This window comes from Rhamphochromis longiceps, linkage group LG18 (assembly GCF_057381845.1).
Source record: "Rhamphochromis longiceps isolate RC_006_pf linkage group LG18, R_longiceps_female_GT1.1, whole genome shotgun sequence".
NCBI classification, from domain to species: Eukaryota; Metazoa; Chordata; class Actinopteri; order Cichliformes; family Cichlidae; genus Rhamphochromis; species Rhamphochromis longiceps.
This window is the reverse complement of record NC_140574.1, coordinates 28,551,517-28,569,316: the sequence shown is the minus strand read 5'-3', so window position 1 is coordinate 28,569,316 and position 17,800 is coordinate 28,551,517. Positions and strand designations below refer to the sequence as shown.

At 43.2% G+C, this 17,800-nt stretch overlaps 1 protein-coding gene across 1 annotated transcript in view; it reads right to left on the bottom strand.

The window, feature by feature from the left end:
• LOC146648583 (caspase-8-like) overlaps positions 1-6,377 on the bottom strand; it is a 114,998-nt gene extending 108,621 nt beyond the window's left edge. The window contains exon 1 of the mRNA XM_085390472.1: positions 6,355-6,377. The gene's annotated coding sequence lies outside the window, so the exon portion shown is untranslated. The remainder of the gene's footprint in view (positions 1-6,354) is intronic.
• Positions 6,378-17,800: the final 11,423 nt, after the last annotated feature.

Sequence of the window (17,800 nt, the reverse complement as noted above, 5' to 3'; positions counted from 1 at the left end):
CCATCACACACTAGAACAAATTCTCTTTTTAAATAAAAATGAAAAAGGGTTACCGTCAATGCATCATGTTTTTAATTTGCAAGTTCATAAGCATTTTCCTTTTCCATTTCACAATCAATTCTACCCCCAGGTCAAAAATATGTCTGGGAAAATTTCCCTAATTTAATATTATTTATAAATATACCCCTCCGGCGATTAATTGCATACCTGCATGGAGGCAAGACCTCACAGCAGAAGCCTACTCCATAATGTGTTTAACATTATTATATGTATATATATGTAACGTGGTATTTTTCAATTATTGTATTTACCAACATCAAGAAGTCACAAGCAAAGAAAGACCACACCATGGTGCATATTTAAACAAGGAGAGTTTACTGGTCAAAACTATTTATTAAACAAATAAAAGACATTTTTTTAACCACCAAAAAATACACGTTCAAAGAAACACAACGGAGGCCCAATATCAGACAGAACTCCACTCTGTAGAGTGGGCAATCATAATGAAGCGGTTGGTTTTATTTTGTGGATTCAAGCTGCTCTTCATATTTTTGGCCACCAGATGTCACCAGAGAGGACTGTGTTGAAAAGCTTCGAGTAATGAACCGTTTTTCAATACAAGCTTCAATGCTTCAGAAAGCTTCATTTGGCCATCACTACCCTGAATCAGTCAAATTTATATTTGTGATGGACCGAGTTGAAAAACAGGAGGAGCCAAGGAATTATTAGAAAAATATAGTTTCCATTTATTTAACCCCCGAAAATTATATTTACAAGACTAATAAATGTTGAGCTCATAAAAGAGGTCAATGAAACAAAACTGAACTCAGGCAAAGACTGCAAACTTAACAAACCAAATGACTGCTCAAACATACATAATTGACCTAAACATGAAATGACATACAAGGGTATATATAATGGCTGATCAGACCATTGTGACACATGAGGGGTAACAAACAAAACACAATCATAAATCACAAACGATGCAGTACAATCTAGTTCGTTAATAAACTAAACACTAAAGAAGAAAATCAAAAACCCCATCAAACCCTAAACTCAAATATTTAATTAAATACAAATACTTTGTTTTTAAAGTAAAGAAAACACACATTTCCCCCTTCAGCAGGAAGTGGTGGTGTGGTCCAATTATCTTCCTTCATATTTAATGGTTTCAAACCCTGGCTACTAGTGATGGCCAAATGAAGCTTTCTGAAGCATTGAAGCTTGTATTGAAAAACGGTTCATTACTCGAAGCTTTTCAACACAGTCCTCTCTGGTGACATCTGGTGGCCAAAAATATGAAGAGCAGCTTGAATCCACAAAATAAAACCAACCGCTTCATTATGATTGCCCACTCTACAGAGTGGAGTTCTGTCTGATATTGGGCCTCCGTTGTGTTTCTTTGAACGTGTATTTTTTTGGTGGTTAAAAAAATGTCTTTTATTTGTTTAATAAATAGTTTTGACCAGTAAACTCTCCTTGTTTAAATATGCACCATGGTGTGGTCTTTCTTTGCTTGTGACTTCTTGATGTTGGTAAATACAATAATTGAAAAATACCACGTTACATATATATACATATAATAATGTAAAACACATTATGGAGTAGGCTTCTGCTGTGAGGTCTTGCCTCCATGCAGGTATGCAATTAATCGCTGGAGGGGTATATTTATAAATAATGTTAAATTAGGGAAATTTTCCCAGACATATTTTTGACCTGGGGGTAGAATTGATTGTGAAATGGAAAAGGAAAGTGCTTATGAACTTGCAAATTAAAAACATGATGCATTGACGGTAACCCTTTTTCATTTTTATTTAAAAAGAGAATTTGTTCTAGTGTGTGATGGCCGAACTTGTTCCTTTTCGTGGAGATAATTTCTCCTGCCTTAAGGAACATCCCTTCACATGGAACAGAGGAGGCTGGAGTGCAGAGAAACTGGTAGAGATGCAGTTATACAGTCTACCTGTCACGGCGAGTGAGATGAGCCGTGTGGAAAATAAAGGAGGATCCAAACGCAGGCACTTGTATGGGTGTGAGGGTGGTTTATTAAACACAAAAAGGAAATGGACAAACGGCGAACGGAGCAATGACTAAACTAAACTGGGAACAAACTAACTATAGAACACGAACCTGGACATGAATGAGAGCGGGCGGAAACAGATGATGGTAGACTGCAGGGAAACACACAGATGAAGCAGGGTGGAAACACAGACGGACCAGCAACTACAATGACGGCAGACATGACTTAAATACACAGAGAATCACAGGGGAATTACACACAGGTGGTGGACACAGCTGGGAATAATCAACAAGACGAGACAAAGGTAAAACTGAACACACTCACATGAGACGCAGACCATCACAATAAAACAGGAACAAGCAACCATCACACTAAGACACAAACTCGACATAGAGAGACAGACAGAAAATGGCACATGGAGCTAGACAAATACTAAGCAGACACAACTGAAGAACAAATCCTAAACACCACAGAAACATGAAACTCAAATAATAAACATCATCATAATCAACACTACAAGAGAACAAGAAAACAATCCCTGATGCAAACTAAAACCAAAACATAATAAAACTCAAACTACTGGGTCCGACGGACCCAGAACCGTGACACTACCTGGGCCTCACAAACTATCAGCTAAAGAGAATAAATAAATTCAATTGCTGCACATTTGGCAGACTAACATTTTCAGATTAATTAAACAATAAAATATATATTTTTACAACATTACATGTAAATAGTCAAGTGGAAGTTTTTCTAAAGTTGTTTAATGATATTTATATTATGGAAGCAGATTTTTGACATTTTACCTTTTTCCCGTTTTCAGATATAATAAACACGCACAAAACAAAAGCAAACAGCCAGAACACAAAGCTGGAAAACCCACCCGATTGACAAAAATCAACTCAAAATACTCCCACACAACAGAACCTCCTCTATTCCTCGCTGGCTCCAAATCTCTCAGTAGAATGATCAGTGGTTCGCTATCTGTCACCATCAAAACACTCCACAAATCCCGCGAATGATTCGCTTCCTTATAAACCATTGAATCAGATACCGAAGCAGTTAGGTTCTAAATGAAGCTTCGGACATCACTGATCACGTGACTCTGGCCAAACGAATCAAGCTTCGACACAGTGCTTCTGAAGCAGTGTGTTGATTTTTTTGACACACGCACCGGAGCTTCAGCTTCAAGCGGGCCATCACTACTGGCTACCATCTTTTGTCCGGCAACTCCCAGGGATGATAGCAGGTAAGAAATAAAAAGACAAAGGTTAGTCAGAAAGCAAAGAAATGAAGTAGTATGAATACATAAGTAAATTAAATGTGCGCGCTTAGAAATAGAACAAATGTATCCAAACCAATCAATAAAGTTATTGGAAACTAAAATGTATTACTATGTTCAAATGAAGAATGAAAATACAAAAGTTACCGACTTTAGAGTGTGGCCACGGGTTTGGCCATCACAATATTGAATGCTTTTCTTTGCCATCTCACTGTAAGCTACTGTGAGTTTTAGCCAGTTTTACAGCTTTCTTCTGTTTTCTTTGTTATGTTTTGCGACAGTATGTGTTTTTGTGTGGATAGCCAGTATGTATTTCATAATACAAATATTTATAATGTTTCCAATTTTATTGATCTGTTGAAACCAACCAAACTAGACGACAAAATGACTATGAAGAAAGTTGCCTTTTTGTTTTAGAGGGACAAAGGTGAAGAAATGGTGTTTTACTACTGCACTTTATGACACTTGTAGGGTAATTTCCAATAAACCAAGTTCAAAAAAGAAGAGTCTATGGCTGACGCGTGTTCCTGGTTTCCAAAAGAAATGCTTCCAATTGCATTATGATTTGAAGACTGTTTATTTATTACAAACTGAAGATGTAACAATGACCTCCTTCCTAAAAAAAGCATGAAAGCTCCAAAAAATAGCAGTTATCCAGAACTAGCTGTGCACACGGTCAGAAAACCGTGAGACTCCCAACCTCTCTGTCCATGCTCCTCCCCTTCCCTCTCACACAGGGTTTTATGCTACTATTGCACTTACATACTTAAAGTGAGAGGTACCCCCTTTTAGGTTCCAATCCCAAAACAGTGATTTAAAATTACTTTATGTAAACACATATATTTTCACATTTATTAATCCTGAAAAGATGACCTATGTAATGAATCTATGAATTATAAAACAAACATGAACTCAATCGTAAATAAAAATATAAAGCAGACGCCTGGCGCTTACAACACTTTACTCATTTTTGCTGTTTCCAACTGATGGCGCTGTATAGGAATTTCTTTTACTTATGTATTAATCACATTATTTTATTGTATGATGCCATGGTGCCACTGGATTTTAACATGTCATGTCTTTTTTTCCTCTTTTTTTGTGTCCCGTTTGGATCTATAGCCATCAGAATTGTTGTCTTAAGGCCAAGAAAGATGCCAAGCAGATTTATTTTACCAAGTGGATCATCATGGCCTTGCCATATTGGTCCATTTGATTGACCTTTATTATAATTATGAATTTATTTTATTTTCGGTTGCTACAAACGGGACAGCCATGACTGTGGGATAGGACAGGGGGAAAGAATGAAAGAAAGAAAGAGAGGGAGAGAAAGAAAACCAGAGGGGAGAAGAGACGGTGAGAAAGGGGGAAAGAAAGAAAGAAAAACAAACAAAACACCTGGATCACCTGTATGGAGAAAAAAAAACAGAGAAAGCAAATAAGAAAAGAGCAACATAAAAAAAACAGCACCATCACAATAAACTAGCTAGCAGTAGATAACAGTAGATACTAAATATTAAACGATAATATGCAGCACACAAGATAGACAGCGCACAGTGTGCTTTGAGGCAGCAGCCAAGAAAGGCGTAGTCCGCGACTGTGAACACCCGTGTGTACACCTGTGTGGATCAGCATGCTTGTATTCCAAAGGTTTCTCCATGTAACGATCTGCTAGGGAGTGTGGGGAGCCATAGCCCCATCCACCAGGATATGAAGCAGGTATGGAGGAGATCCAGGCCCCAGATATCCAGATGCCCCAGAGTCAGGGCCGTGCAGAGAGGTTTAAAGGGGCGGGTGCTCAAAGTTAAAAAGGGGCACATTGAACCAGGCTGAATAACAACAACACACATTCATCAAGAATCTAATATAGGAAGGGCAGGGCTGTGTTGATCTGAGACTGTAGACATTAAAAAGTCCATAAGAGAGATGGTAGCTGATTAAACAAGTGTCATGAGATAATAACAAAATGCAAAGATTGGTGACAGCGCTTGGAACCATAAGGCAACAAAAAACTGTGAGAAATAATTTAGGCTCTGCCTGTGAATCACTCCTTGCTTCTCTTCTTCCTTCCATCCCATCATTTCATCTATCACTCTCCACTTGCTGTCTATTTGAGAACAAGGCACAACTTGCTATTGCAATAAACTATAATCTAATTATCCACACCTAACAACTCTTGCACTTAATCTATAATAAAATGATGACAGAAAAATGTTATAGCACTGCCTTTAGTAGCCTCACACAGCTCCTGCTGTTTCCTCCTCATGTCCTTACCAGGCATGTCTGGACAATGTTATATCATGAGTAAATCCATCTAAATAAAACACACACATGCACACAGAGTGACATTTCAGACCTTCTTCAGAATACTGTATATACTATGGGCATCACTGTGCTGATCCAGAATCCTTACATTATTATTTATTACTAGAGCTACAACAATAAAGCAATGAGGAGGGGGAAGTAATAAATATGAAATAATGTCATTATGATGATTCCATTTGTTTCACTATCCACTCTGTGCAGGGGGAAAGCTTATTACATTTTTAAACTGTAGAGATACAATCATTTTACTGCTGTAAAATCCGAATTTTGTCTTATTTAAAATCTAAATCTAATATAATCTGCTTCTTAATGTATGTTCTTTAAAATACAGCGTGTGTTTTTAATATATTATAATTATAATAATGCATAATTATGTGGACAATGCATATTAGATCGTTTTTTTAGTGAAATATAATCCCTCCAGAAAGGCAGGAAAAGCCCTGTAACTTACTTTAAAACTAAATATGTTTCTAAATACTTTAAAACTAAATATGTTCCGTAAAACGGTGACAGAGCTACAGACCCATGACAGCCAGGTAGCCAGCAGCTATGACCAGCACTACTTGTGCAGTTAATAAAAGGACAGGTAATGTTTGTCGCGCTGTTGCACACACAGCATGCTCATTTGTTTCAGTTCGTCAGTTGCCACAAGACAGCTTACCAACGTGTACGTAATAAGCCAATACTCCTGGGTGCTATACACTACAGTGTACGCTGTACACCTACTTACTGGTTTTGTCGCATCAGTCTGTGTCTCTGAGTTAACTTGTGTTTCTCCTACAGCTCCGGACCGCTAAAAATGCGCGTGCTCTTTGTGAGCTCGTTCCAGGCTCGTAACCAGCGCGTTCTGCCGTCAAGGGAGATCATTGGTTAAATGTGATCATCTGACTGATGCAAGCCAGATCCTTTTATTTAGCAAAATTGTGATTAATAGTTAAATATTATTGTTGAGGAGCACAGACAGGACTCCACACGCACACACACATAAAAAAAATAATTTTTAAAAAAAAAGTTGCCTCAACAAAAGGGCACTTTGGGCACCCATCAGGAAAGGGGCGGGTGCTCAAGCCCCTCTAGCCCCCCCCCCTGCACATGCCTGCCCAGAGTACAAGGACCCGATGAGGACCACCAAAAGGGGGGGAACCGTGCCACCCTCCTGGGAAGAACTGAGTAGAGCCCCAAACGAGAGGTCACCCAGCAGCTACGGAGCAGAGGCCAGAAGGGGTTGCAGTGGCGTGCCCGCGGGCCCTGCCGGCAGCTAGCTGTACCAGAGAGGACCGAGCTTCAGGCCCAGAGGCCTGAGGGCATCCCATCCCCCGGAAGGGGCCCAGCCGGGCCACAGGCCAATCGGCCACCAGGAGTGAGCCGGTAAGTACATGAGTGCCCAGCCCCAGTCGACAAGGACCACCAACACACCAACGTCTGAGGGCATCAGCCACCGGCAGGGAGTGTGGTGAGGGGAGATAGGCCTCCGAACTTTGGAGGGCCTGAGATGTACCCAGAGAGGTTGAGTCTAAGACCCAACCTGACATATAGACACAGACGAACAGGCGCACGTGGACAGAAACGTGCATTCCCACCCCATATGCACAACCAAATACTCAGCACTCACCCAACGTGTAGACAGATACAAATAGACACTGCACAGACAGTCGCACTCCCCAAACATACTCTATATCCCAGGTCCAGGTACCCCCACCCCCAGAGGGGCAAGCCGCACCTAAACCCAGGAGATGTAACCCTTCTCTATGGGTGGCTGTAGCTCAGGTGGCAGAGAAGGTCGGTGGTTCGATCCCAGGCTGCACCCTGGCTGCATGCCAAATATCCTTGGGCAAGATACTAACCCCGTGTTTGTCTACTGGTGGTGGTCAGAGGGCCCGGTGGCGCCTGTGTCCGGCAGCCTCGCCTCTGTCAGTGCGCCCCAGGGCAGCTGTGGCTACAATGTAGCTTGCTATCGCCAGTGTGTGAATGTGTGTGTGAATGGGTGGATGACTGAATGTAGTGTAAAGCGCTTTGGGGTCCTATGGACTAGAAAAGCGCTATACAAATGCAGGCCATTTACCATTTTTACCATTTCTCTCTGGGGTGGAGGCAAGCGGACCACCTCCTTATCTGCAGTAGCAGGGAGGCCCCGCATCCCAGACCCCAATCTGACGACCAGCACCTACTCCCAGCCCCCCAGCCCTGACGGCTAACAGAACCAGGGTGAGTGAAGACCCCAAACCTCCCTACGCCCGCTCATATGTAGTGTTGCTGTGTGCTGTTCTAAAGTGCATTTAAAACACAGGAGAGCATGGTACTTGCTTCATCTCAGAGAGCAGCACGGCTCCTCCCGAAAACCCTTAGTGTCTATATGCATTTAAAATTGAGGGTAGGGCACCAGCGCCAGAGGCGGGTTGGAATACACCGACCATCCTCTGGATGCTGTAAAACGTGCTCACCCCCAAGGCCCTATATGTATGTGTTATGTGAGAGTGTGAGTAATGGTGATGTCTAGGTTGCAGAATAAAATTGAGGCATAGGCGGCCAGGAGGGGACAGAGGGGGAGTGCCTCCCCTGCACCTTGGTGACATACCTGCACCCCAAGCCCTGTGTGTGTGGGTGGGTGTGGTAGAGCAGGAATAGGGAGGCAGCTGAGGATGGAGAGGGAAGAAAGGGAGGGGCAAGTGGCCCCTCCCTGGGGCCAGCTCCCCCGCTGACCCCAGTAGGCACCCTCACGCTCTGGGACCCATCAGGGCAAGGGGGCCCAGGCCCATCTGGACCGGGGCCCGCAGCAGCACCGCCCAGCCCCATAGAGTCCGGGGCAGCCCACCCGACTCCACCCCAGAGAAAACTGCACCCACCCCATCATCCAGTCATCTCACAAACTACACAAGACAATAGACACCGAGGTTGAGTTCATTCTCCACCTCTCCTATATCTCTCCCCCCACCTGCAGTGTGAGCTCCTGTAGTGAGGAGACCACCAGCAAAGATATAACAACCTCCCCACCACTTAGAGAGCCCCCTAGTTGGGCCGATGCACCAGAGGTCCCCTGCACTGGGGCTGAGCCCCCCTGCACCCACCCGCCCACAGCTCCGGCGACACAACAGCCAGGACCCAAGTCCCCATGGCCCAGCCAGCACCCCAGACCGGGGGGCGGAGCACCCCCAGACCCCCAAGCCTCCACGCCTGTCCCGGACCCGCCTTCCAACAACTGCCAGGGGCAGTTGTTGGAAGGCGTATAGCCAATCTTTAACCTCCTATGACCAGTATAGTGCACTCTGTGTAATATTTTGTATTGTATTAATTGCAAACTGGGATTTCTGATCCATGGAAAGGTTTTTAAGTATATCTGAGACCAAAGGTTTGGGTCTAAGCTGATCGATAAATCTGCTTCCCATTTTGCAATAGGAAGGGATATTGATTCATCTATTTTAGAAAGTGTTCTGTATACAGTATTTTAGACAATAATTTGGGGGGTTTTAGACTAAAAAATTGTACCACACTTGGTGGTGTTTGTAATTCAGCTTCACTGGGATTAAATTTCTTCTTTACTATGGATTTAATTTGTTGATATTCCAAAAATTGTTTCTTGTTGATCCCATATTGTGTAACTAGTCTGTCAAACGAAATAAAGTCTGTTCCTTCCAATATATGTTCCAGGTATTTAATTCCTTTGCAATTCCAATCTGGAAAGTTTATCATATTATTGTTTTGTAATATGTCAGGGTTGTTCCAGATAGGTGTACGTTTGCATGGGATTAATGAAGGCTCTGTCATTTTTAGAAACTCCCACCATGCTGTCAGAGAAGAGCTGATATTGATGCTTTTAAAGCATTCATGTCGTTTGATGTTTGAGCTGATAAATGGTAGGTCCGAAATTTCTAGGTTATTACATAGTGCCTGCTCTACTTCTATCCAAGGTTCATTTAAGAGGGTGTGTTTAAACCATCTAGAGATGAACTGAAGCCTGTTGGCTAAAAAATAGTAATTAAAGTTAGGCAGATCTAATCCTCCTTTATCCTTGGTCTTTTGTAGTGTTTTTAAGCTGATACGTGGGGGTTTATCTTTCCAAAGGAATTTAGAAATATACGAGTCTAGAGATCTGAACCAATCTTGTGATGGCTTATTTAGGATCATTGAAAATAAATAGTTTATTTTTGGCAAGACCATCATTTTTATAGCGGTGACCCTTCCCATGAGTGATATGGGTAAAGATTTCCATCTAGCCAGATCGCCTTCTACTGTCTTTAAAAGTGGGATGTGCTTTAATTTACTTAATTCTGAAAGTTTAGGAGAGACATTAATACCTAAATATTTTATATTTCCAGATTGCAGTGGGGAAGGAGAAGAAGAAGGAGCAATTAATCGGAAGAACTGTTGATTTTGACCAGTTAATTGAATAATCTGAGACACTTGAGAAAGAATTTATCAATGTAATTACCCCAGAGAGATTGGTTTGTGAATTTTGGAGAAAAAGCAACACATCATCCGCATAGAGACTGATTTTATGTTCTACATTCTTACATTTTATGCCCTTAATTGTTGTAGCCTGTCTAATTGCTGCTGCTAGTGGCTCAATAAAAATTGCAAACAGTGAAGGGGAGAGTGGGCATCCCTGTCTGGTGCCCCTAAGGAGAGAGAAGCTGGAGGATGTTTGGTCATTTCTTCTTACACAAGCTGTTGGGAAGTTATATAATATTTTTAACCAGTTTATGAAAGAGGATCCAAAACCAAATTTGTGTAAAGTTGCAAATAGAAATTTCCAGTTAACTCTGTCAAATGCTTTTTCTGCATCTAAAGAGAATATTATGGTTTCAGTGTTTTTACTGCATGAGTAGTCTATTAAATTAAGTAATCTACGTGTATTTGTTGATGAGTGCCTACCTTTTATGAAACCAGTTTGGTCGGGATGAATTAAGAGGGGGGTTATTTTCTCTAATCTCTTTGAGAGAGCTTTGCAGATTATTTTAAGGTCTACATTAATAAGGGATATTGGACGATAGCTTGAAGGAAATACAGGGTCTTTGCCTGGTTTTAGTAAGAGACTGATATTGCAGAGTTCATATTTGGTGGTAGTCTGCCATTTTCTTTGATTTCCTGCAACATCCTGTGAAAAACTGGTGCCAGAATTGTCCAGAATTCTTTGTAAAAATCTGTTGGAAAACCGTCTGGACCTGGAGCCTTATTATTGGGCATACTTATCAGAGCTTTCTGGAGTTCACCTGGCGTCAGTGGCGAATCATCAATTTCAAATTGATCAATTTCGTTTTTAGATGGGTTTATTTGTGGTGTATATAAAGTTTCATAGAAATCCCTAAAAATTTTGTTCATTTTTTTAAGATCATATATTGTATTCCCAGATAAATCTTTGACAGCACATATAGTTGTTTTTTCTATATTGATTTTTAACTGGTTAGCAAGAAATTGTCCAGATTTGTTACCGTGTTCATAATTTTGCAGGCGAAGTCTTTTTACTAAGAATTTAGTCTTTTTATTAATAATTTCATTTAATTCTAGTTTTGTCTTGCATATTTTGTTTAATATTTCTTGATCTTGGTGTGACACATAGGCTTTTTCTAAGAATTTCATGTTTTTTTCTAGTTCCTGAATTTTTTTGTTTTCTTCTTTCTTCTTATGTGATGAGAAAGAGATTATTTTACCTCTCATCACGGCTTTCCCTGCTTCCCAGAGGACAGATGCTGATGTTCCAGGAATGTCTTTAAAGCCTAAATATAGAGTCCATTATTTTTTAAAGTATTTGATAAACTCTTCGTCTTTGAGCAGTGAGGTTTTAAATCTCCAGTTTTTTCTTGGTGTAGTATTATTCATCTATATTAGTGTTACAGATGAGGTAACGGGGTGGCTGTAGCTCAGGTGGCTGTAGCAGGTCAGCCACTAATCAGAAGGTCGGTGGTTCGATCCCAGGCTGCATGCCAAATATCCTTGGGCAAGCTACTAACCCCATGTTTGCCTACTGGTGGTGGTCAGAGGGCCCGGTGGCGCCAGTGTCTGTCAGTGCGCCCCAGGGCAGCTGTGGCTACAATGTAGCTTGCCATCGCCAGTGTGTGAATGTGTGTGTGAATGGGTGAATGACTGAATGTAGTGTGAAGCGCTTTGGGGTCCTTAGGGACTAGAAAAGCGCTATACAAATGCAGGCCATTTACCATTTACCATTAAAGATACAGGAGCATGATCGGTGACAGCTATAGGATGAATCTCAGTGTCTGAAATGTTACTCAGCAGTGAGCTGCTGACCAGAAAATAATCCAGACGAGAGTAAGAGTGATGGACATGAGAATAAAGAATATTCCTTACTGTTGGGGTGAAGGGAGCGCCATGCATCGCAAAGACCAAAGTCGCTCATATACTGTTTGATTATATTTGTGGACTGCCAATTACACTGAGTTCCTGCTGTATTGAGCCTATCCAGTTCTTCATTTAGTCCCAGGTTGAGGTCTCCCCCAAGAACAATTGTGCAATCTAGGTGTTCGGAGAGTGTACTAAAAAAACTGTGGAAGAATGAGGGGTCATCAACATTTGGACCATATAAACTTACAATACCTAGCTTTTGGTTAAGTATAGATAGTTTGACGATTAGGAATCTGCCCTCTGGATCTATAACTGTATCAAGTACTGTGAAATTAATATTTTTATGTATTAGAAGTGCTACTCCTCTTTGTGTAGAATTATAACAGGCTGAGAACACATTAGGAAACTCAGGTGTTTTAAGTTTATTCAAACCTGTGACAGGCATGTGGGTTTCTTGTAATAAAACGTCTGCCTGTAATTTTTTAAGTTGGTTAAGTATTTTTAACCTTTTTTCCCTAGAGCCAGCTCCATGCACATTCCATGTGACAAATCTTAGCATGCCCATAGTTGTGTGTTTGTGGCTAATGATGTACGCTGTGTGTCTCGCTTAGACGGGTGAGGAAAATGGAAACACATCAATTTTTTTTTTGCAAGTAAAGAGAAGAAAATGCGCGGCGAGAAGCTCCATAGGTCTGACTATGTGTGTGCATATTAACTAAAATGAGCAAATGTATGCGTGTGTCCTATATCTGTGTGTGCTGTGTGGCTGTTGTAAATGTGTTGCCTTTAAACGCATGTGTGTGCGTGATCGTGCAGAGTGAGTGTGTAGAAATAGACAGTGTCGTTTGTGGATGGATAGGGAAACAGGTGATCGACATAGTAATAGAAAAGAGAAGCAAAGAAACCAAAGAGCAAGGTGAGCGACAAGAGAGAGAGAGGGAAAAAGAAATAAAAATGGAAACATTCCAATTAAAGCGGAGAGTGACGGTGACGTTATACTAAATTAGCAAACTGATATTACATAGTTAAGCAAAAGATAATACAAGAGAGTGTGAGTGAAGAGAATAGTGTAGCGGATTCTTATCTGGTGTGCGGTCAATACAGCCATGGAGTGGTGCCCGGGTAGTGGTAGAGCTGTCCGTCCACGTAGAGCCGGTCCACGGCGATGACAGCCCGGGAGCCTTTCTGGATAAAACTACGTCGGACTGGGAAGAGGACTCTGCGTCGTTCCAGGATCTCTCTGGGGAACTGGTCGTTCACGCTAAAATCCGTTCCTTTCAGCTCTCTGCCACGACTCTTCACCTGCTCCTTCTGCTTGAAGTGGCCGAATTTGGCTACAATAGGACGTGGTCTCCCGCTTCCTGTCTTCGGAGCCCCGATGCGATGCACTCTTTCGAACCCTATGTTTTTCACCGTGTCCTCCGGCAGCTTCAGGTGGATTTTAATGAAGCTTCTCACGGTCGTTTCCGGGTCATCTCCGGCAGACTCTGGAATACCAGAAAACACCAGATTATCTCTCATGCTACGGGCTTGTAAATCCATAACGGTCTCTTTTATTTTTTTTTATTTTCTATCTTTAATTGGGTCACATTTTCCCGTAGCGTGGCGTTTTCCGCAGCAAATGTTTCCACCTGCCGCTGGCTAAACTCCAGGGATTCTTTTAGAGATTTAAATTCCCGGTGTAAGATCTCCACCAGGGACAGCCTCGCATCAAAACTGGACAATCGCTTATCGATTGACTCTAGGATGTCGACGATATCTTTGCCGGCAGGCGATGTTGTGCCGGGGGAGTCTGCCAGGCGATATCTTTTAATTCAATTCAATTCAATTCAATTTTATTTATATAGCGCCAAATCACAACAAAAGTCGCCTCAAGGCGCTTCATAGATACAGAGAAAAACCCAACAATCATATGACCCCCTATGAGCAAGCACTTTGGCGACAGTGGGAAGGAAAAACTCCCTTTTAACAGGAAGAAACCTCCGGCAGAACCAGGCTCAGGGAGGGGCGGCCATCTGCTGCGACCGGTTGGGGTGAGAGAAGGAAGACAGGATAAAGACATGCTGTGGAAGAGAGAAAGAGGTTAATAACAGATATGATTCAATGCAGAGAGGTCTAATAATACATAGTGAGTGAGAAAGGTGACTGGAAAGGAAAACTCAATGCATCATGGGAATCCCCAGGCAGCCTACATCTATTGCAGGCTTATAGATGACGGCGTCTCAGCTTTGGCTGACATGCTCTGGGCCTCCTTCTTTACTAAATCTTTGAAGCACCGGTCGATGTATTCTTGGAGAGCGTCTAAACTCTCCTCGTTGTCCTCCAGAGTGTTAGAGATGATAGGACAGATGTTGTTAGTTATATGACAGTTGGTTAGTTTATTTGGCAATACTGAAGTTTAAAGAAACTTTGTTAAATTCTATGCTACCATTCGCTTTATTTTACCTTTCCAAGCATAGTAGACGGGCCCAGGTACCTACGTTCTTTTAGAGCAGTGCTACAGAATAAAAAGTCTGGCTGTACTTCACAGCAAAAGATGCAAACTCAGCAGCCTGCAACAAGTGCTTTAAGGTGATACTGTGCAAAGGAGGTAACACCTTGAATCTGATGAAACACCTGGCGATGCATAGCGTTTTTTTTAAATCCGAGAAGTGCACAGTATTTCATAGCTTGCTGCGAGACCTCACACCGTGCACATCTACTGCGGGAGTGGTGTCTGTTATCAGACCGGAGTTAGCAACATCCCCCAAGAACCCGAAGAGGAGAGTGCTGGCCCCTAGCCCTGCCAGTGTAGCAGAAATGATGACGGATGATGATGGCAGCAGCAGCCGTTCTTCTCTGGGCGAGTAGCTTAATGTTGTTTGTGTGTAATTTATGTTGAGTAGGCTAACCACGTTATTACATTAATGCACGTAAGGTGAACTATCAAACACCGTCGTAGTTATATGCGGCTGTCTTCTTGTTTGATGGCAGATACTCCCTTTACCGTGGCCAAAAAGGCTAAAATTACCAAAGAAAAATTGGGAAACAGCTAAACATAAGAGGTTTTTAGACAAAATTGGTGTGTTTTTTCCATTGATTAAGCACTGCTTTCAGCCAAGAGTGGTACCATATATGGTCTATAGCTGCAGAAAAGGCTAACGTTGTTATCTTTTTACAAAAAAACAGCCAAACATGAGAGGTTTTTGGACAAAGTGTGTGTTCTCCGTTCTTTAAGTACCGGTTCGAGCACCGTTTAAGCACCGGCACCTTTTCAAAAGTACCGGTTTCGTACTGGTATCAGATAAAACCTAAAAGATACCCATCCCTAGTTGTAGCTAACAAATCACTTTTTTTTTTTATTGTCACATCACATGTGCAGGCACACTGGCACAGCACATGCGAGTGAAATTCTTGTGTGCGAGCCCCACAAGCAACAGAGATGTGCAAAAACAACAACACAAACGAGCAAAATACAAGAATGGCCAACCTGAAACTAATAAATATATGTACAATATATAATAGTGTATGCATTTCTGGATGTGTATACTAAATATTTTCCTACGTGTGTGTGTGTGTGTGTGTGTGTGTGTGTGTATACACATTTTTACAAATTAAATAGTAAAAAAATAAAATAAAATAATAATAATAATAATAATAATAATAAAATATATAAAATATACAGAGTTGAATATGTGCAAAACAAGTGGCATTTATATACAGTGTGGAGTGCATAATGTTGAAGTTCCAGTAGTGAAGCTGAGGTGTCTATGACGTGTTCAGCAGTCTGATGGCCTGATGGAAAAAGCTGTCTCTCAGTCTGCTGGTACGGGACCGGATGCTGCAGAACCTCCTTCCTGATGGAAGCAGTCTGAACAGTTTATGGCTGGGGTGACTGGAGTCCTTGATGATCCTCCCCGCTTTCCTCAGGCACCGCTTCCTGTAGATGTCTTGGAGGGAGGGAAGCTCACCTCCAATTATCCGTTCAGAGCACCGCACTACTCGCTGGAGAGCTTTGCAGTTGTAGGCGGTGCTGTTGCCATACCAGGTGGTGATGCATCCAGTGAGGATGCTCTCAATGGCACAGCGATAGAAGGTCCTGAGGATGCGGGGGCTCATGCCGAATCTTTTCAGTCTCCTGAGAAAGAAGAGGCGCTGCTGCGCCTTCTTCACTGTTTTGTTTGTGTGTACTGACCACGTAAGATCCTCAGCCAGGTGTACGCCAAGGAACCGGAAGCTGCTCACTCTCTCCACAGCAGCGCCGTTGATGGTGATGGGGGTGTGTACTTCTCTGCACCTCCGGAAGTCCACTATCAACTCCTTTGTCTTTGCGACGTTGAGGGTGAGATGGTTGTCTTGACACCAGTGGGTCAGGGCGCTGACCTCCTCCCTGTAAGCCGTCTCATCACCGTTGGTGATAAGACCCACCACTGTAGTGTCGTCCGCAAACTTCACAATGATGTTGGAGCTGTTAGTGGCTGTGCAGTCGTAGGTGTAGAGTGAGTACAGGAGAGGGCTCAGTACACACCCCTGTGGAGCACCAGTGTTCAGTGTGATGGGGGATGAGGTGATGCTGCCCAGTCTGACCACCTGGCGTCTGTCAGACAGGAAGCTAAGGATCCAGCTGCAGAGGGAGCTGCTCAGTCCTAGATCCTGCAGTTTCCTGTCCAGCTTCGAGGGAACGATGGTATTGAATGCTGAGCTGTAATCTACAAACAGCATCCTCACATACGTGTCTCTCTTCTCCAGGTGTGACAGGGCAGTGTGTAGTGTCAGGGCTATGGCATCATCAGTGGACCTGTTGTGGCGGTATGCAAACTGTAGAGGGTCCAGTGAGTCGGGTAGTGCAGAGCAGATGAAGTCCCTGACCAGCTTCTCGAAGCATTTGCTTACGATGGGGGTCAGGGCTACAGGTCGCCAGTCGTTCAATGAGGAGATGGTGGAGGATTTGGGTACAGGGACGATGGTGGCCATTTTGAAGCAGGCTGGGACTACAGACAGAGAGAGGGAAAGGTTGAAGATGTGCGTGAACACTCCAGCCAGCTGAGCCGCGCATGACCTGAGGACGCGGCCGGGAATCCCGTCCGGACCAGTAGCTTTGCGTGCGTTCACCTTCCTGAAGCACTTCCGCACATCCTCCTCAGACACAGTGTGCGCACTGACGTCATCCGCGGTGCGCACACTGTCCGGTCTCATGGTGTTCGCTGTGTCGAATCTAGCGTAGAATACGTTTAGATCCTCACACAGAGAGGCCGTGGTCTGCGGTGTGCTGGTTTTCCCTCTAAAGTCTGTGATCGTGTTTAGTCCCTGCCACATACTCCGAGGGTTGTCAAACTGTTGTTCCACCCTGTCCCTGTACTCACGTTTGGCTGCTTTGGCTGCTTTGATCGTCTTCCGGAGTTGGTAATGTGCGTGTTTGTAGTCCGATGTGTTCGCGGAGGCAAAGGCGGTGGTTCGCGGAGGCATACAGTCATGGAGAGTTTTGTCTGGCCGAGGGGGGGAACACCAGCCGACCAGTTCGAGTCTCCGGAGGGAAAATCCTGGCGGTTTGAGACCCCAGGCCTGTGTTCGGATTTTTGTCCAGCACAGGGACGGTAATCAAAATTCACCGTCGGGAAAAATCCTGGTGGTTTGAGACCCCAGGCTTGTGTTGGGAACGGCTCATCACAAGGACAGTGGCTCGAGCACACTGTTGGGGAGAAGCCGCCCGGGCCTGTGGTCAGTCCAAGTGCACCACAGGAACGGCGGTCTGGGTACACTGTCGGGAATGATTTCTGTGTACTACAGTGCATGAAGTGACGGTATTTTAGCACTTTTCTGCCGGTAAGGGAAGAAGGCCACTGCAGAGAATGTAAAGGGAAGCTGGATCCAGTAAAGCAGCAGGCCTTCCACCAGGTGGCCAG